The sequence below is a fragment of the Anser cygnoides genome, chromosome 5 (assembly GCF_040182565.1).
Source record: "Anser cygnoides isolate HZ-2024a breed goose chromosome 5, Taihu_goose_T2T_genome, whole genome shotgun sequence".
Lineage (NCBI taxonomy): Eukaryota > Metazoa > Chordata > Aves > Anseriformes > Anatidae > Anser > Anser cygnoides.
This window is the reverse complement of record NC_089877.1, coordinates 66,088,183-66,109,465: the sequence shown is the minus strand read 5'-3', so window position 1 is coordinate 66,109,465 and position 21,283 is coordinate 66,088,183. Positions and strand designations below refer to the sequence as shown.

General features: G+C 48.6%; 1 long non-coding RNA gene across 1 annotated transcript in view; it reads right to left on the bottom strand.

The window, feature by feature from the left end:
• Positions 1–17,775, bottom strand: part of LOC106047776 (uncharacterized) — a 28,148-nt gene extending 10,373 nt beyond the window's left edge. The window contains exons 1-4 of the long non-coding RNA XR_001213926.3: positions 13,852–17,775; positions 10,601–10,813; positions 7,481–7,554; positions 5,995–6,204 (exon numbers count right to left, since the gene is read on the bottom strand). This is a non-coding gene — a long non-coding RNA (uncharacterized lncRNA). The remainder of the gene's footprint in view (positions 1–5,994; positions 6,205–7,480; positions 7,555–10,600; positions 10,814–13,851) is intronic.
• Between the last annotated feature and the right edge of the window lie 3,508 nt (positions 17,776–21,283).

The following is a 21,283-nucleotide window of genomic DNA, read 5'->3' as shown; positions in this document are numbered from 1 at the left end:
GCATTAGCACGTGTGTGATAATGGGCTGAGGGTAACAAAATAACACATTAATTTGGAGACATTCCAGCTGGGCAAGGAGAGGAGAGCTCTTCCCTGGCAGGTGTTGGAGCAGTTTTCACTGAGGGCTGAGCCCAGGGAGAAAGGGCAGGAGCTGCTACCTGAATGACTGCTACTGTAAATGGCTGCTGATGCTTTATAAGGGAAAAAATTGCAAAAGGGTTTCAGATCTCACTGATTTTATGAACCCACAGCTGATATTAGCTACAAATTACGTTTGGTTTCCGGTGTGCAGTGGGAAGATCAGTCACGTGTTGCAGTTCGTGCTGCAGCGCCAAACGTAACATTTCCGTGTTCATGGCTTTGTATCAAGTATTTCATTTGGTTTCTGGCTTGAATGAGTCTGACATTTTGGAACTATAATAAACCTCTTTCCATCCATATGAATATTTATGCCTTTAAATTAGCCATAATCCAAGGGGGAAAAATGCATATTACAGAAACAAATATAGCAAGGGAACAAGCTGAGCGGCGGCAGACTAGCCCCCTCCTGAGGACCAGGACGCGTGGTTTATTCATGCACATTACCGTGGGACTGCAGCCGGTCGGTGGTGCAGTTAGCGACTGGGTGCGAGGATCCCCGTGACAGTTACCCCATGACCAAGCAAGCCACACCAAGAAGCCCATTTTGGCCCCCGTGTCTGTTCTTTAACCACCACTCCAGGACCGGCAGCGCTGGGCAGGGGGCGGTGAGACCCTGTGCAGGGGCCAGGACCCGAGCACGGCACCCGCTGCCCCCCGCAGGGATGGCGCTGGGGCTCGCCCCCATTCCTGACCGCCAGGCCCGTGGGCTCCCCACCTCTCCCACTGAAGTTGTTACAAGCTCTCATCACCATGGCCCATCCCTCACCATTTCCATGGGGGAACAGGCCACAGTTTCTCCTGACTGTTTTTGCCACCTCCCAGCGGAGCTCAGCAGCCTGGCTTGCCTTATCCTGAAGCCTTATCCGTGAGTTTGAGGGGTACGGGTGGGGGTAAAACCCTAACACGGTGTTTGTGGAGGCGATGTACAGATGCACTCACAACACTGCTCTTCCAGCATGGGAGAGCTGACGGATTGTCTCTCTGAGGTTAATTCCTACGTTGGATCAGAAGCAGCAGCAATTAGGTCATAAGTTCATAGACTGAGGTAAGGGGCACCTGTAGCTCCTTTACTCCAGGTGGGTACAGCCAGGTGACGGTGCTCCCCTGCTTACACATTACTGAGACCATCACCCTCTCCTGCCGCAGCACAGGTCCCGGAGGGATGCCACACTCGTTCTGGATCTGAAGGCATCCAGAGAGGAAGCATTCAGCTGTTCCCTTGGCAGGGAAATCCAAGTTCAGCCACACCTGCTGCCAAAGCAGGTCTTCTCTGAAGACTGAATTTGTTGGCTTTTCCACCAAACCACTGGTTCCTCCCTGCCTCTCCCTGCCAGAATGAAGCACTCTCATAGACAAGACAATCTTCCCGCAAAAGTCCCAGGGTCCCAGGGGGATACATCCAAGCCATGTCAGTCTTCTCAATAACAAGACCAAGTTCCTTGATGTGTTCATCTGAGGCATGTTCTGACCCCAGGCACTGCACCTTCTTCCCACGGAAGCAGGTGAACATGAAAGCCCTGTGGGGTTGGTCCCAGCAGATCCACACACAAAGGAGCAGGAGGGCAAGAGCTGCCCCACTGCTGATGGTGTCCCAGCAAAGGCCCAAGTTCCCGTAGCACCAAACCCACAGCTTGTACCCTGACCGCAGCCCAAGCTACAGCCACCCATCCTGCACATGGAAAGTGCCCGTCCTGCCCCAGGCAGGGTCTTGCATTTGCTTACACACAAATGCATTTTTGTGAATGGTTCCAGGTTGCTGCATTATCCATATTGCTCTGATTGGCTCCTGCTCCGTTAGCTATCAGAGCTTTGGTACATTTTCTATTCATTTTAATCAACAGTAACATCCTTCAAAATGATTGAGTCAAATGCTGGAGAGGCCCTACAGAGTCTCAGGGCAAACATTTCTGTACAGCAATGATTTCTTGCATGCAGTTATTCCCTTTCATTGCTCTTAATCCATTTAACTTCTGCTTTCATAACTTCTTACTCAGGACACTGAAGGATTTTATGTTGAAGTTAAGACTTTTGAAAAGTCTCTGTGCATTACCTTGGTGTTCTTCAGGTTTGCAGACTTCTGTAATATCTGCACCCAAGATGCTCTTCTCTTGCACAAGGACTGGTTAAGAACTGTGTAAAGACTTCAGGATTTGATTCTGAGCCAGTTGCTTGACAGTCTCCGCACAGGATGCAAAACAACAGCAATTTCAACTTCAGGAGTTTATCGTGCAGGAGTTATAACACCATATTTTCTTTCTTTCTCTTTCTTTCTTTCATTAATTCTTTCTTCCTTTCTTTCTCTCTCCTTCCTTCATTCTTTCTTTCCTTTTCCTTCCTTCCTTTTCCTTCCTTCCTTTCTTTTTCTCTTTCCTTCCTTCCTTCCTTCTTTTTTGTTGTTGTTTGTTTCTTTTGTTTTGTTTTTTAACCTTCATTTTCCCAACTTTTTTAATGTATTTTTTTTTTTTAACCAAACAACCTCACTAAAGGACTTAGGGCCTTGGGAGCCATGAACACGGGTTGTCTGGGAAGCAGGGCAGGTGCACCCGGTGCAGGCAGAGCAGACGTCCCCAGCCCCGTGTTGGCACTGGCCCCGTGCAGCAGCAGCAGGCTGGCGGGCTGTGCAGACTGCCATCCCAAGGGCACAGGGGTGTCCTGGCTGTCATTTGGGAAAATCAGCAGGGAAACGGTTGTCAGGAGGAAAAGTGATTTTCAAGGCAATGAGCCACTTAATCTGATGCAGTATTATCTCCTTAGGTAAATGGAGATTCAGGTAAGTTAAGTCCTTGCTCAAAAGGTCATGCAATAAGTCACTGTAAAAACAGGATTACGCTCTGCATTCCCTGCTGGCTGGTGTTTTGCCAGGGGAAGACGTCACCTCAGCGGGAAAGGCTCACTGAAGTGCGTGCATGGTTGTATCACTTTGCCATGAGAAATGGAGGGGCCGCGATCCGGGGGCCTGCCTCCCATCCCCAGGCACTCCGCTGCAGGGACGACCGCCAGCCAGACAGCACAACGGGGGAAAATCCTTGTCTGCACTGTGGATAGATGTCTCAGGAGAAAACACGATTGATTCCTCCCAGTTTGTTTTACACCTTCAGATGTTTTGGAAGAAGTCTTATAGAAAATGGTTAGACAGAAAGGACTCCCTGGTCATCATATCCAACCGTGCTTAATTACAGGCAGCCAGGCAGCAGATACTGAATATAAAGTTACGCACAGCATCTCCTAGCTGCCCAAATGAAGAACACCCAGCACCTCCCAGAGAAGCTGAAGCCTCCTAGCAGAACACTCAAAGCTCCTTGCACGTTCCCCATGCAGCTGGGAAGAAAACATCCTGATGGGGTAATGGAGGTAAATGTGATGGAGGAAGGCAGAGCATCCCTTGGCATCTCCTATGATTTCCTTCAGAAAACTGAAGCCAGCAGGACGTCTGTGAAACCACTTTCCCGACAACGCTGAACGCTCCTGCCAGTACCAGAAGCACTAACACAGCCTCATACACTGGGTCCAGCTGATTCCAGTCTTTAATGCTTCAGAGGAAAGGAAAATCGTGTAATAAACAAGAAAAGAAACCAGGCACAACTCAGAAGCTGATATATGTTGCTGTCTGGAGATGGTCAATAGAAACACTGAGACGTTGCACTGAACACCAGTGCTCACAGTACATCTTGCAGGAATACTGAAAGCAGCTGGCTGCCGGACAAGACAGAGAGGGGCCCTGAGACATAAGGGGCTATCACTGCTACCCATCTATTTGAGTTTTCATATTTGCAGCCTGGCCACTGAATTCCCAATGCCCAGAGCAGTGCATCGCAAGCTAGGCATCATGACCTTCTCCTTTGGGTTGCTACAGATTTCACAGAGGATCTTGAAACATTAGAAAAAGCAGGCATGGTCAAGAGCAATGGGGTGAGCGCTGCATCAATCTGAAGCAGAGAAATACAACCACATCTCACCCCCCGCCTTGGAGGAACTGAGATGCTGGATCGCCAAGGTCAACACAAAGAGAGGCCAAAGAGAATGACATGCTCGAAACATCTGAGATGCTTTGAAAATCTGCGTTTTTACAGTCGGGGAGCTGGTGCCTCAGGGCAGAGCTGCTGGGGGGCTCGGGCCCCCCTCTTGCCAAGAGCCGGATCCCCCCGGGTGCACTCCTGCCAAGGAGCCCCTGAGAGTGCAGAGGGAGCTGGAGCTCCCAGCGATGGGGGCACCCCATGTGGGGCACTGTGGGGACGTCCCTTCCCACAACAGCCCTTATCGGCATTTCACATCACCTTCAAATTGCCTTACCAGCAGCTTGCCTGGCTGATGCATGCGGTATCATCCTGGTGACATGGATACGTTAACATTTAATGCCAATCTGATTACTGATGAGCTTTTCATATTCATAGGTGTATTTTAAAGACTCATGCTGTGTGATAAGACAAGAAAGCAGAAGACGTGAGCTGGAGGGAAGTGAAGGGAATGTGTGTGATCAGACACATAAGCAAAAGAAAATAAATATCAAAAGTTGTTATGTCTCTTCTTCCTGTTTTGTAATTCAGGGCTTGAGGTTGGGTTGTTTGATCATTTCAAAAAATGGAAATTTCAAATAAACAGTTCTGGAGACTGAAACGACACATGTTTTATGCACAGTCTTACAGGGGGAGGAGATATATTTTAAATGAGGAAATTTGCTTAGAAATCCCTTTGTCTCATAGAAATGTTATGCTTATATCCTTACATGCCTTTCTTTTGTTTAACTTGAGATAGCCCTAATTTCAGTTGAAAGTGTAGTGATCCTCCTACATCTATCTGTCCTGTACTCTGACAGAAGATTACAGTACACTATAGAAAAGTCATTTTTTAAGATACATTTCCTGCCAGCAACATAAATGAGAAGTAAATATTTATCAATTTTGCACCCAGCAGAATTATGGCTCTTTGCAGTATCTTTTTGAATCAAGAACAATTAAATTACAGGCTGGTTTAATCCTACTCAGTCCCACAAACACAGCTCCTCCGAGCTGCCTTTTTGGGTGCCTGCAGCGGGGCCTTGCAGCCCGGCACACCTGTAGGTGCGGGTCCTGCCCTGCGACCCAGCCACCCGCTGCTGGCGGTGCAGGGCTCACACCCGCACGCTGCCATCCCGCTGGGACCCCCTTGTCTCCCAGCACCTTTTGGTGTCCTTTCCCTGCAGTCCCAGCCCCTCGCTGCCCCCGAGATCAGGCGCCGGCAGTGGGAACACTCCCACCCCCATTCCTGATGTCCCCTCTCTGTCCCGCAAGTCGCGACACCGCAGCTGTGGTATCATAAAATGCCCGGATCCAAGCATTTTGGATGGCCTAGGCACCCTCCAGTGTGGAAAGCTGACATCCTGTAACCTTTAAGCGCTGCAGTAACCGGCCACAGGGCTCAGCTGCCCGCCAGCAGCTGGCCTTGCCCTCTCTCTAACATCTTGGCACCCGCGAGCTCCGGGCTTTTCCAGGCCAGCACCCAGGCAGGGCGGTGCGCCGCTGCTCTCCCTGTCAGGTGGCTGCAGGGCCTGGTAGGAGGGCTCCCGCCTCAGCCCTGCAGGGCCCTGGGAGCAGGGCTGCCGAGCAGGGCCCCGGGAGCACGGCCGCTCAAGCAGGGCCCTGGGAGCAGGGCTGCCGAGCAGGGCCCCAGGAGCACGGCCGCTCAAGCAGGGCCCTGGGAGCAGGGCTGCCCGAGCCTCACTGCCACGCTGGCTCCATCCAGCACCTCCACGGTGCAGCGGGGCTGGGGCGTGCGAACGGAGGTTGCCGGGATTCGGACTTCGGGTTGCTCCAGCAATTAAAGAAACTTGCAGCGTGCTCTCCCCAGCACGTCTTTCTTTTTGTCACTGACACTCACCCGGTACGTTTTCATCTGTGGGTGAGCCAGGTGAATTAAAACCCAAGGCCTGTTCCAGCAGAGCATGCAAGCAGGACAAATCCCCTGCAAGGCGAGGGGAGGCCGTGTGCCCGTGGTGGTGGCAGGAGGAGCTTGTCACCCGCTGCTCCGCTCAGGTCGCTGCCAGGAGATCGCATCCGTGCCTTGGCTGGGCAGTTTAATTCCCACGTGCTAACCAGCAGAAAAAGAATTGAAAGGGAAAGAAAGGAAGCAACACTTCAGCTTCTAGAACTTATCAGACGTATCCCTTCATTTTAAAACTCTAAACCAAAGAATTCCCAAATTATAATGATTTTCATGGAGAGAAAGTGAACAAAATTACTTAAGTATGTGTATCTCATGAAGCAAAAATAACTAAAAACTGACATAGTGAAGTAGAGCAAGATGCCTGCAAAGCCATGGAGCCCTCAGTGTAATTCAGAATAAAACATTGCAAGTTAGACTTTAAAACCTCATTCATGCAATAAACAATGAATAAACTACTAAAAAAAAAATCCTAGATCATGTTGTGTTACATTTTTTAAAAGTGTTTTGAAATTCTCAAAACTGAACAAAAATCTTCTGCTTGGTGCTGGGTTTTTCTCGTTCCTTCCCCTAAGCCCACGCTCAGCTCTCCACTCCTGAGCATCAGTGGGATTTATGGGTTTATCAGCAATTCACCCAAGCACATCTCTTAATGGCCCACACTGCCAGCAAGGCAGCCCAGGTGACTCCCCTTCGTGCTACTTGACAACTGTCATGTTTTACAGCAATTTCAGAGACAATGACTGAGTTTCTCAGAATTAGTACTGCAGTCGTGAGGGGCCATCTGCGCCTGCAGGGGCATCGAGTCCTCTGAAGTCCTCCATAGCTTGTCAGCGGCCTCCAGAGAAGGAGCTTGTAGCAACAGCGCTCTGAAACAGGCACTGAAGTAGCTCAATCCATCACTGAGAGTTCATCAATGCCCCTAAATTTATTGTCATTTTGGAAGTCTTTTAAAAACCAGTGCTAAGCAGAAGGTTTTTTCAGCCTCGCAGAACTCCCGTTAATGGAAAGGAAACGAGCATTACCGCCGTAACTCAGCCTAATCACTGGAATTAAGTGGGCACTTCTTCCTGGATTAGCTTTCATGGAGGTAGTGCTTGCAGTTCTGTTTCCCCTGTAGATCAAAATGTTCTCTCATAGTTGTTTTTATTAAAAAATCTTTATTGAAATCTTACTTTCTATTTTTTAGTGAGTAAAATTGCTGCCTCTGCACACTCCATTCTAATAATAAATGTCCTCTCCGGTCGTTCGCGTTTGTTCCCACAGGTTTCAACCAAAGCACTTTAGCCTAAGTGTATATGGAGTTGCTGTTATTTTAACCAAATAATTAGCATATAAAATGCTTCCTGACCACAAACAACACTGTAAAGACATCTTTCATATAGGAGATCACCTCCAGGAACAAGCAACAATGAACACTTACAGAGACAGCTGCTTTGCTTGATTTATTAGCCTTCACCGCCACAGCCAGCTTCTGCACTCCTGTGCCCTGTGTTGCTGATGGGCAGTTGAGAAGTCTCGCATTAATTCACCAGCATAGCGGAGAAAATGACACGAGCTAAAAGAAGTCCCTGGCCCCTAAGGGTCTGAGTGCCCCGAACGCCCCCTGTCCCGCTCCCAGCGCTGGCCATGGCACCTCCCAGCCTGGAGGAAGGCACCGCAGTGCTGGCATCCCTGCTCTGCACCTCCCCGCCCGTGCCCCTGCACCACTCCCCACGCCCTGTGCCACCTGCAAAATGTCAAATCCCAGCAATTATCACAGTACTTCTGAGTATCACCAAAATGCAAACATTTTTAAATCAAAAACATTTTAAAAATATTTAATTGGACTGGGAGCTCATTATATCATAGAACCACAGAGTAGTTTGGGTTGGAAGGGACCTTAAAGAGCATCTAATCCCACGCCCCTGCCATGGGCAGGGCCCCCTCCCACCAGACCACATTGCTCAAAGCGAGCTTGACTCCTGAGAACAGGGGAAGGAGCAGCTCCTGTTTTTCAGCTGCAGTACTTCAGTGGAAAAAGAGGAAAGATTGCCTGTTAGCAGGACACACTGAGGACAATACATGCCTTGCAAAATTCTCATATGAGAGCTAAGCCACAGCTCTGCCATTTGCTGAACAAAGCAGCTCTTCCTCATGCACCTCATCTGTTCTCATTTGCAGAGACACAGGCAAACAGCTGTGGTGCGTCCACAGGAACAGCACAATAATTCCCACTGGCCGCCAGCTGGTTTCTGCTCGCCCTGCTCTGCGGTGACCTGCAGCACAGAGCGCTGGTCCCTGGTGCACAGGGGCGTGCAGAGCCCCCTCCAGCCCCTCTTGTCCTGGCAGCGGGAGCAGGAGGGTGCTGCCCTCTGAAAGTTGGGTGAAAGCAAAGGTAATCTTGGTCGGGTTGCAGGAAAAATGGATGGGCCTGTGGAGCTCTAGGGCAGGCTGGCCACAGGAGCTGCAAAATCCTCATCTGCTTTCTGCCGGGGGTGGGTGCTTTGTGCAGTTTGTTTGTTCATTTGTTTGTGTGGATTAGACAAATATCAGCCAGCGGGGCTCAGCTGCACAGGCACATTTCCACAGCTTAATAAGTTACCGGCAATGTCAAACAGGAACTTTTCACAGTTCCCCTCTCAGCCTTTGGCAGCCTGAGCCGATAAAGCACCGCTTAACCCGCTCAGCCGGGGCGAGGCTGAGCTGTGCCCCCGTGTCCCGGCTGCGTGGCGGGGCCGGGCTGGTGGTGCTGCCCCGGGCGGGGGTCCTGGCACGGCCCCCGTGCTGCTCAGCTCAGCCCCACGCAGCCACACGCCCTCCTCCCTGCCCACCGCACGCCCACCAGCGTCAGGGCCGCAGGCAGCCCACGGGAACATCGCTGGGACTGCACTGCCACCGCTTTGCCCCGCGGCCCTAGGAGAAGCGTTTGTGGGCATGTTTTGTCTTTCCACGTCACGGGGGCAACGGAGGGACAGGAACATGAGGAGCCACATCTGCTGGGGGATCCCACGTCACCTATCTGCTGGCAGCAGCAGTGACAGCACTGACCTGCTGCCAGCTTTCCTCTGAGCAAAAAGGCAAATGAGATGGGATTTTTATTATCATTATTATTATTATTATTAATTTGCCTAACTAACAACAGACCAAGTTTTCCCTGAAAAATAAATCATTAAATAAATACTGCAACTTCAGTTCCCTGTACTGTGTGCATCGTCTTATGTTATTTACATTAACATCATTTTGTATCTTTCTGGAGCTACTGGTGAGAAGCTACTTGTGAGTAAACTCTTTTCCAATAAGCACTCTTGGTGCTTAGGATGGTGAATTCTACAGGTCTTCCCTTCCACTGGAAAACAGCACACTGAAAACCATTTATGCTGTGCAGCTCCATGATCGTCATTACTAATGTGAACTTTTTCCATACAAGACAGCATTCAAAAATTACTTGTGGATAAGCTCTAACATAGCTGCAATTACAAACATTTGTTTTCTCTTATAGGGAGCTTTAAAAAGAATAATTTTGGCTGATTAATTAATTTAATTTCACCTTAATTCATTTAATTTTCAAAGTATTATTTTTGTCCCAGTCTAACACTGCTTTGATGTAAGGGTCAGGCTTTCAGATGCACAGGGGACTGCAAATCTCACAGGCACTAAGCTGCACGTAAAGCTGGCTATGGCTTCTGGAACTGCATTCAAAAAAGTTTAAATTATAAACTACAAATTTTAATGTTTTAAGAGCATCTGACCACTAAAAAGAGTCTGATAATGCATTAAAATAGTGGTCTCATTGAGAAGCATTCTGAATTCATGGGATTAGAAAGTTATTTTTTTGCAGTTTCACCACATTTTTTTCCAAACTACCAGGTTTGACCACCTTTACCTCCTATGGCACATACTAAGTATTTCATCTTTCAAAATCAAGAAATGAGCCGCTGCAACATCTTTGAGTTACGTTACTGGCAAATATCTGATGTATTCTCAGCAGAAAGACGATTGCAAAGGCAATTCGGGAGCAGTCCCGCATGCTCGGGATCTCTTCTCCTGTTGAAGCATGCCCACCAGGACCTGATCCTTCTCAGAACCACCCGGGAAGTCGATACAGTGCAGCACCCTCTCTGACACTGACATACAGAGCAGTATGCGAAAAACGGGGTAGGAAGAAGAAGAAACACCACACATCTGAACACTGTACCTGAAAAATTGTCAGGGGTGTTTTGTGCCCTGGGACTGGGAGACTGCTGAGCCTCCTCTGTGCTTCCAGCACAGCCAGCTGAGCACTGACACGGGCTTCATCGGTTTGTTCCCCTCCTTGCTTTCTATAGCAGAATTAGAGATCACCAAGAGCGAACAACAACTGAAGATGAGGAATTTGGCATCTTCTATAAGCTCCGGAGAGCAATTACTCATATTTAAGATACAGTCAGCCTTAGGCTAGCACGTGTTGCAGAAGCACGTCAGCAGCAACCACACTTCTGGCACTGCAGGCGCTGAGCCGGACCCCGCAGCCCACATCCCCGTGCCCTGTACGCCTGGGTGGCTCCCGGGGGACAGTGCACACCTGAAGCTCTGTGGCTTCCCATGGGCTGCGGAGGCCTCTCGCTGTCACCAACCGCACAAATCATCCTAACGTGGCCACCACCGGCGCGTCTTCACAACTGTCATTTTCCTGTTCTGTGCTCCCTGGCTGCAAGTGCTCTGGGAGCCACGGATGTCAGGCACATTTGACTACAAAGCAAGAACATTATTCCTTCCTTAGCAAATGCAGATGGCTCTGAAAGAAAAAGTGAGACACAGCAAAAAATTAAACTTGAAAAGGGAGCTCAGAAATCAGCCTCATCCCCACCCACCACTCTTCCTTTGATCAGTTGGATGAGAAGAGCTGCACCAGGGTCTCCGTCTCCTCCTCTCTGAGTACACCCAGGTTTCCTCTCATAAAGTCAGAAATTAAGAGGAATGGCTCCTGCTGAAGCCACAGGAGAGTTAAGCTTCTCAGGCTGTTCTGCAGTTTCAGCCTGTATTTTCTATAGAGGCACTTACAGAAATTGCTAAGGAAGCACTTCCAAACCACCACACAAACTCACATCTAATTTTAGGTGGCAAATATTATTTTCCAGTATCTGAATTGTTTGATGGTGCGACTGTGAGACCTTCCAGAGGATCCACAGAGTCAGGGAAAAGAGGGCAAGACAACACCGAAGGAGGAAAAAAAGAGTCAGAAAAATTGTCAGAAATCGCTCCTGATGCACAGGAGTGCTCCAGCCCCACAGCACTGCACGCACGCAGAGTGCCAACTGGATGCAACATCCGCAGAAATCCAGCCCTGCTCCCTAGCTGGAGCCTGGGAGCCAGCCCCCCTGGGCAGACAGAAGCGCTGACTGCAGTCCCTGCAGAGGCCCAGCAGTGGTCAGCAGGGATGCGCAGAGGGCAGCACCCAGGTACAAGGGAGATGTGTCTCTGGGTGCCTTACCACCAAGGGAAGTTCATGGGAGCACCCGCCCTGGAGGGTGCAGAAGCTTGGTACAAATAAGAGGGGTCGTTCTGAGCTTTTTTTTTTCGTCATATGTGAAAGGGAATTTTGCTATGTGTTACTGGGAATTGCCTACTAGTGCCTCTTCTCTTTATATAGAATCCAAATTTGCATAGAAAGAGACTTTTCAAATTTGGGTCTATGCATTTGATTTGGCTGCTTTCCTGGGAAATAGATGGGATAAAGCCCTGCATCACCACAAAGCCACAAGCTGTGTGACAGAAGACACCTTGAGCTACAGAAAGAACTCCTTGATCCAGAGTAACGCCAAAACGTGGCGTGGTGATGTCACGTCACCATGGGCTGAGATCTCGACCCGCGGAAATCGTGGCTCGATTACAGCTGGCAAACACGGGCAGGGGTAAGGACAGCTCGGTGATGTGCACACAGAGCTGGGTGGGCCCAGCAAGAGCCAAAGGGGTTTAAAGAGTGAACTTTATTGACAGTATTAGAGTGGTAATTGAAAGAACTTCTGGTGCCCAAAGAGAATGGAAATATAAAACTACTTACAAAAGCAGGAGCATACATATAAACCCAGAGAAGGTAGAGTACCTGAAAAACCTCTGCCAGAAGGGTTAGAGGTGATAGCACGTGTTTGTTTTAAGAAGTACGCCAAGGATCGTGAAAACTGTATTTATCAATAAGCAGACAAATAGTATGACTATCAGTAAGGTGAAAAACAGTATTAAACATTTCTCTTTAGTATTTGAACAGAGATGCATGTGCCTGTGTAGTCTGCTTATCCTACCCTGCAGTTACTGAGAAGGCTGGTAGACAGCACCCATGCAAACAAAGTACTTCCAGGCTAGTAGGAAGTACCAAAAAATTGAAATAGCAGAGAAAGCAGAAAGATGGAGAGAAAACTGACGATCCATCTCTATTTTAAAAGGATGAAAAGTTATCTAGGAAATGTTGTTTCTCGTTGATCTAAGTAAAATTGGTTCAAGTAATGGAAAGGCTAGAAATGTAGCTAAATAATTATATAGTGAATGACAATTAACTCTAGTTTGTGGTAATTACAGTAAAAAATAAGATTTCCCTTGATTGAAGAAGGTTACGCAGTTGGTGATAGATGAATCAGCACTGGCGTAATATATCTAAGATTTGAGTTGGTACCATATAGCTTCTCAACTAAGAAAGCAGAAAAATACAAAATCAATACAATGGTCTTTAAACAATTAAATGCAATCTCAGTGATTGGTCTCAGAATGGAAAACCCACTGAGCAACCTCATCTCTGCACGAATCGACAGTTGGCTCTAGGCTGCTAAGCATTTTAATCACGGGCTTTGAAGAAAATAAAATCACTACTGATCAAATTTGCAGAAGACAACAGAATTAGGGCAGTGGTAACGAAGCAACTTTTATTTCATTAACACGATGAAATGCGGATCTCATGGTAATTAAGTAGTAGCCCTCCTACCACTTTTAAACATCTGTCCAGATTCCTAGGAATAAAGATATATTTCAGACTTAGAGGAAAAAAATTTAATGTTCACCTTGTGACTGTGACATTTGTGTGTGTGTTTTAATCATAGTAAAAACAAAGATTACGTATCAGCTCATTCACCGGATTGTGAAAAAGCCCGTCATTAGTGAATGCTTAACCACCTTTCGTATGTTTATAAATAATTCAACTCAGAATTTTGCAATTAACTTCTGAAACAAACTTCTGAAAAGGAAAACCACTCAATTCCCAGGAGCGTGCCCCAGAAGATTATTAACTCCGGGAGTAGTTATAGCTTGGCAGAATCAAATTTTAAAAGTTTTCCACTGTCTCAAGCATAAGTAGAAGCTTTGCTTGACTTGCAATTGCTTGATGGCAATTCTCCTCTCATTTTCATATTATCTTCAAACATGCTGCTCGTCTCATGCCAGCCCCGAGGGAAACCCTCGCATTGCTCTCATGTCCTGGATGCCCCGTTTGCACCCCTCCCTATCTTTTACTTGGCATGTCAAACATCTTCCCCAGCTTCATTGTGCGTCTATCAGAATATGCTAAATCATCGTCCTCCAGCATTTTACCCATTGCCAAGGGTAGGGTCACGCCCCTGGTGTCGTGGGGAATTTCTGATGCTGAATCTTGCATTGGTCTTTTCTGTTTCTGTCAGTCACCGCAAAACATCTGTACGCTTCCCTGTGCTAGTCGTGTTTGGTGCTTTGCAGCTAACTACGCAACTGAGTTAGTTCTTTTCTTCCAGCTCCACAGAACAGAGCACAATATTAACATGGCACACTTTGTGATATATTTCATTTGTTACCACTGCGCCCACTGCCCCTCACCTTGAGCCGCAGCCCCGCGAGGCCCTGCCAGAAGGATTGCTATCAGAAGTCTGTCTGGTGGCAGAAGTCCAGCGGCCTCTGCATGGAGCGAAGCTGCAGTTCTGCTGCGAGCAGGAGCACGGCACTGCTGCCCAATTGCATCTGCTCCGAACAAGGCTGAAAAGAAAACGAGAAGTAATTTCCCTGGCTGTCCGAGCATTTTCCCTGCCTCGATGCAAGCTGGAGCAGCGAGGAGACACGGTCTCTGTGGAACAGGGTATCCTCAGGAGGCCCAGCGCAAGACACCACGACCACTGTTTAAGAGGCGATAAGTTCTCACCCCACAAAACACCCAAACAGAAGAACGGGACTATTTTGTGATTAAGTTCTCCCCAGGGAGGGGGATAGGAACACTTTCCCTATTAACACTTCTAGCTAAGGACCAATTTAGAAAAAAACAACAAGCTGCCATACAATTAGCAGGGGCTAGAAGAGACCTTGGGGAAGCATCTTGCACTTCTCACCCCATTATGACTGCTAAAAATCACCTACAGTTAAAAACCAGGAACAACTCCGCTGTGTTCAGTACTGCAGTTCCCCTGGCCCAGTAAATACTCCCCATGTATGAAAACAACCTGCAGGTACGTTGCATTAGGAGAGGCAAGCTCGGAATTCAGAAGCACGTCGATAATGCACGGTATCGCTCTCAGCAGCTGACGTGCTGGTGGAGGGGGGGGGGGGGTCTCCCAGCAGTGGGTTCTGATGCGCGGCCCGACGGCTGTGACACCGAGCGTCCTCACACGAGCCCAGCTCCCGACGGCACACAGCCTTCCTGCAGAAGCGCAGAAAAGCACGAGAGAAGGCACAGGGCCCCATCCAGCAGCAGCTGAGGGAGAGGAGCTGCAGCCTCGAGGACGAGGTGGGCAGTGTCCGCAGCAGGCTGCCCTGCACCACAGCGTCCCTGCAGAAGTTCAGCTGCGTTTACCAACCATGTTGGCACCTGGGAGCTCCTCCAGCCCAGCCAGCGCCAGCCCTGGCCCTGCTGCCTGCACAGGTGAGGCTGCCCCAGGCCAGGCCGCAGCCAGCCCAGCTCCAGGCCGCCCGGCACCCTGCCCGCCCCAGCGCCCGCACCCCTCTCCTCAAGGCAGGCCAACGACACTGGGTTTGGGGTCGGGGCACCAGGGCTCCCTCTTCTGCGGCAGAAAAGTGGGTCAGACTACGTCCCCAGCCTCTCCTGGAGAGGAACCTTGCCACCAGAAAAACGCACGTGGTGTTTAAAAGGCAAACAGCATTCTGGAAAGGCAGCCACAGCCAAGCGTCTCGGGGAAGCTGGCATTAAAGCCCTCATGCTGTTTATCCGAACGCCATTCTGAGGGAAACATTACCATTTTGCAAACTTTGCTGCCAACAGAGAACTAAAATAATGAGTAGTGTTTACTTATATACAGGGCATGAATTATGGAGTCCTTGAGGGACACTTTTTTCTTCTTTCTTTTCATAAAGCCAAAGTTTTGCAGGTCTCACATGCTTACCCTTGAAAGTGTAAGGAAAGGGACAGATCGGGAGCTCCCATAGTCCACCGAGGGGCTGGATGGATGATTTGTGATGCTCTTAACATGTTTTTAATTTCTCATTGCAACTTTTTAGCAATATATTTTAAAACGGAAAACACTCGCAGCAACTAAGCCAGACGTTTGAATTGAACAACAGGCATTTAGAGGGAAGCTAACAGCACTTTTAAGCCCTAAAAGCAAAAATCACAATCTCGTATTCATCTAAATGTCACTTCCCGAGCAGTTACACACAGAGATTGCTCAGACTCGGCAGCTTGCTTCTGGCAGCCACAAACAACGTGCCGGGCCAGCAGCAATCAAACAAGCAGCCCGCAGCCCCGCACACAGCCCCAGCAGGCCGGGCTCTCCGGGCAGCCCCAGCGGGGCAGGGCCACCCGGGCTCCCCCCGGCCATGCCCACCTGGCCCAGCGGTGCCCCCGGGGCCACCCCCCGAGGGGCAGCAGAAGGCAGGGTGGCGCTCGCAGGAGGGCAGCTCGCTGGCTGTGAGAGCCGAGGATGCTTTCAGTTCCCAGAGCTGCAGGCAGCCTGCCCCAGCGCTCAGGAGCTGCTCAGAGCTGCCAAAACCCTCCCAAGGACAAAAAGCAAAAAGGAATATCTGGACAAACACGTACATCAGCAACCTGCATGTTCCAGTAAAATATTTTTCACTAAATATCACGGGAAAAAATAAATAAATCTATAGCTAACTTCTGTTTTGATGAAGGGTTAAAGAATATCTCCACCAGCACGTAGGAAACTCAAAGCTTTGGGGTCCAGAGCACCTTGAGGAGCCTCCAGGTGTTCCCTGCACCTGCTGAGGGCTGCAGCGTTCCCCAGGGGACAGCCAGGCCCCATGGCCTAGGCTCGCTCCCGTAACAAACCAGAACACTTCTGGATCATTCTACAAGCTGATGCTTGCTGGTTGGCATTGTTATCACGCTATTCACAGTATTACAAATAAAAACAAAACACATTTTGTTCTGATTTAACTCTGTTACTATAAATAACTGTCCCAGGCAGCCAGCTGCCATTTCTGGAAGTGAGAAGTCTTAGTGGATTTATTTGTGAAGTGTGGAAGCCACGCAAGCCTTGGAAATTTCCTGCATGAAAAGACGAGCGGTGTCCGGGCACCATTCCCACTGCGAGAGAGCAAAAGCCAGGATGAGCAAGTGTGTGTGCTGCTGGGGCTGGGGCACAGACGTGGTTGGGAGTGCAAAGGAAGCGCCCATCCGTGTAACACGTGGGCAGCCCCTAAAACACACACTGGGGAGCTGGGAACTCTGCCAGAGCAGAGCAGTGCACTGCCAGAGCTGGGGGATATCTGGATCGCTTTGAAGGGAAATTAATCTAGTTAATAGATGGCAGAGTCATCGCCTAAGAGGGGCAGGTGAGTTAATACCTTGTAGGAGGCATGGAGATAAGGCACATTTTATAGCCACAGAGCCAATGAAGATCACCTTGCAGGACCAAGGCTAGAGGGTTGCATGGGTAGGGCAAGAGACACCAGCACAGCAAAATCCCAGAGTAAAAAAATAAAAATAAAAAATAGTCACCATGAGAGGAGTAATATACAGGTACAAGAAAGACACAGCTGGCTCTGCTCCAGCAGGCAGCTGGGCCAAGGCCCTCCAGAGCTCCTCTCCAGCCCGTGGTGATGTGCAGCCCTGAGCTCCAGGCCTCTGTCAGAGGCAAACCTGCCCTTGCAAATGGAGTTGAGGCATTTTCCTCAGTTTTGTACAAATAAACTTTCAAAGCAGCAAAATATTTTAGCAGGAAACCACCCCACATAAATCTCTTCTGCAGGTGTAAGAAAGGCTCTTTAGTCCGCTCTGCTCCGTGCAGTCAGGCACCCTAAAAACGAGGAAGGTGGCGGGAAAGGAGACCCTCGCCTGCATGATGAATGTGATCACATCATTACCCTCCCAAGAAAATCCATCACCGACATTTCTCTATTTTATGTTATCAGTGAAAACTAATGTTCATCTGTGGGAGGGCACCTGCAAGGCACCACGAGCAGGGGGTGCACCGCAGCCCCTCACCCTACAAGCAGAGTGAGGAGCAGCAAAAGCCGCCGCTGCCCGAGCACCTGCATGAGGAGGCGCTGGTCAGAGCCCCCCGAGGAACACGATGGAGCCCCCCGAGGAGCACGACAGGCAGCACGCGAGCGGGACCCCGGGCAGCAGCAGAGGGCTGTGCTGTGCCCCTGTGCGCAGCGGGAATTCACGGAGAACAGCAGCGCATGACGACTCTTGGTACATACTCGCTCCTGATTTGGGCATTTGGGGCAAGATTTCTGTGTTTGAAGTCATTAACGGCATGGAAAAGAAAACTCGAAAATTCAACACAGGTTTAACTTATTACATTGAAAAAAAAATAGTGAAATGCATGTGCTCGACCAGGAACTGAGAAGACTGTACAGGGGAAGGACCGTAGGTACACTACTATTATCCTCTTCCTTCAGCCCCATTACCAACCACTCCTGAAACGGGATATTGCAGCAGTCAGACCTTATTCAGCTCTTAAAATCTAACCCCTCATTTAAATAGACTGAAAGTCTTCTGTTTTGTCTATCCAGCAATGTCAAGATTATGCACCAATCCCAGCACTTGCAGAAGGATTTCCCTGTTCTCAGATAAGCACTGTGAGCAATAACAAGGTGGTGAAGGTGCTTAATCTTTAAACAGCCGTGACCTGTAGGCTTTTACCTCAAAGGCAGTGGCTGCTGCCTCCTTGTACAGTTCCACTCAGTTTAAGCACGCTGTTCATTAGTGGCTTCCCCTGCTTCGTTCATGATTAGTCTGTAAATAACCCAGAGCTGTATTCCCAGGACTTGCTGAACGTTTTCTTGATCTATTGTTGAATGCACAAGGCTAAATTAGCCGTATTCCAGCACTTTTCTCTAATCCTTTGAAGGTCCAGAGAAGTTGGTATCTTTTTAATCAAACACTCTGAGGAGCTGCAGATTGCAAGGAGGAATTAACACTGATTTGCACACTGCATCCTCACCCGTGTTGGGAAAAACCAGCTTGTTTAATATCGTTAAAAATGAGCATAAAAGGAAATAGAAAATACTTGCTTTTTTCCTGTACTTTGTTGCTTAGAAACCACTGTAGATGATTTTGTTGTTGTTTGTTTTTAATAAAGAAATGCTTTTCCACCATTGCTTCTAGTGAAGAAACAAGAGAATAAATAGGGGTGACTATATATTCCTGAATCCCGTGGTCAGTGAGGTTGATGTTTAAGACATTAAGGATTTTCCATTGACATGAATGGATAATGGCTCAGGATCGAGATGTCGAGTTTTAATACCATTGCTTTTAGTTTTCTTATTCTGCTATAAAAAGCATAACATCTTTTTTCTTTAGCCCATTTACAAAAATAAAATCTTCATAAAGTTTTGATCTTTAGCCCTTCTAAAAAAAGCAAGATACAGAATGTGCTTTTAGTAATAGCAACATCGTTTACCCCCGACCTGCATGTTTTGTGCCGTGGCTGCTTACTTTCCCAGTCCAAACATCTCTATAGAAACTAAAAAATAATTTGAATTACTGTTACTCGTGTATTCTTGGTTCATGTCTACACTTCGCCATTTTTACTGTGACTAATTTTAAGGGGGTTATTCCTGGCTATCTTCTGATAGGAGTGAAGATAGAAGTGAAAATAGGTGGAGCTCCAAGGCTTATCTTCAGAGATGGGACAAGGACAGGGACAAGACCACTGCTCATCGCTGCACCCCTGCTCATCTCTACTGTAGTGGTAAGCTTGAAGGAACAGCAGGGCTGCAAAACTGCTTGAAGGTGGAAATACAACACTGCATTTAGGATTGAATTGTACCTTGATCCTAAGGTATTAAAACCATCTCTTTATATAAATAAAAGCTTCACGACATTGTTAGACAGGTAAGTATTATATCCATTTCATGTGTGGGCAAATGGAGGAAAAAAGCATATAGGAACTTTCCGAAGTCACAAAAATGGAAAGAAAAAGCTCCCCCAAAACCACCCGGATGGTGACTCAATAATAACAGCCTATCTTTCAGGCTATAGCTTCTAGCAGTGATTGAAGACGAGCAACACAAAACGCTCAATAAGCACATGCCAGCAGAAGGGAGTGGATTTCCAGCAACAAGAAGTTACGCTTGCAGGCACAGTTACCAGAGGCGGGACGGGACGCCAGCCCTGCAGCTGCTCAGGGCACCCCTGTGCCCTCTGCCGCGCAGCCAGCCCAGCCCTGGGCGCTGCAAGGCCCCCTGCAAGGTCTGTGCCTCGCAGGTAGTGCGCACACGCCTTAGTTTCCTAATTAAGTAATTGGCCTTAGCATGCTGGAGTATGTTCCTGTTAAGTATAAACTGCATCATTTGTAGATGCTACAGGAGCCGAGTGCGATGTCTGCAAGTGCCCTCTCCCTACAGCCACATATCTGCAAGTGCAAAAACCATCCTCGTTGACTTTTGGTGCTCTGTTTCAACATGCATGAATTAAAATAAAAACTGAAAAATGAACAATTGTTGCACAATTGTAATTGTGTGGCCATTAAAACACAATGAATGGAACGCAATGCTGAGCTTTTCCTGAGCTGTTGCCAGAGCTGGTTAAAAGCAAGCCCCAGGAGGGAAGGACAGGACATTCCCATCTGCAATTCCAAATTAAGAAGCAAATTCTGCCAGAATGCGCAAGACCAAGAAATTAAGAAAAGCTGCTCAAGATTGCTTTGCAACACTTTGCGGCATCTCATCAGATGACAACTTGCATTCACATCATCTAACACCACTATCAAGTCATATACAAATGCTGAGAATATTTCTGTAACATTCTCATTTACAGTAGGATAAATGGTTGCATTATATCTTGAGATTACCTCTATCCAGAAAATGAAAGCGTCCATTTGCACTTTGGGTGCAAAATTATATATAGATTTGTTTTTTACTAGAAGTTGACCAAATCTGGAGACACCTTAAGTTTGAGCAGCTAGTACACATTAATATCACGTAGGGATGGGGCAGGGGCAGCATTCACAAAAGCACCACCACCAAACCACTGCCTCGGGAAGCAGTCACCCACGACGTCTCCATGGTTTATCACCACGCTGCAGGCGACAAACCTGTCCAGAGTTTCAGTTCTCCATACTTAACCTGCTGCTCGTGAGAGTGGTAAAGAAAAAGTCGGTCGTGCACCTGTCATCACAGACCATCAAACACATCACAAGTGCAGTATTGCTTTGGCCACAGCGTGCCCAGGGGACACAGGACCAGTGCTGACCGCAGGATGCTGGTGGCAGGGAGGGTCCAGGAGCACCCACACCGTGCCTGCAGCTGGGGACGTGCCCCTCCTGCCCCCACATGGGGCTCCCCACGCTCCTGTCCCTGCAGGGCTCGGCTCCTCCTGCCCCAGGGGGCTCCTGCACACAAGTCCAGCTGCTGGTGGCATTCAGTGCCTCTCAGACAAGAAGAGTTGGCACAAAACCAGTACTAGAGAAAGACAGGAATGAAGTCTGAAGGTATAGATGTGTGCCTACCTAAATCCAAATACAGGAGACTCCTACAGCACGGCTTCGGTCATCCTCACTTAGAGGTACCCTTTGTGCGATCAGGGGGGTTGGAGGTGCTCCAGATGATCCCTCCCTGCCAGCCACTTCCCATCCTGCACTCGTCTGCATGCCCCTGCTCCAAGCCTCCTCGGCCCCAAAGGTCTCACTGAAATGCAGAACAACAGCCTGACAAAAATCCATTAATAAAAAAAAACAAACAAAGCCAGCAGGAGGTGCAGTCCAAGAGTCACCCTGGTTCTGGGAGGGGGAACTCTTTGAGCAAGGAATGCCTGACGTGCTGACGGACACCTCCGCAGCGTGGCAGCAAGTGCAAGCCCTGCACGGGGTAGCGTGGTGCTCGCGCCTCCAGCAGG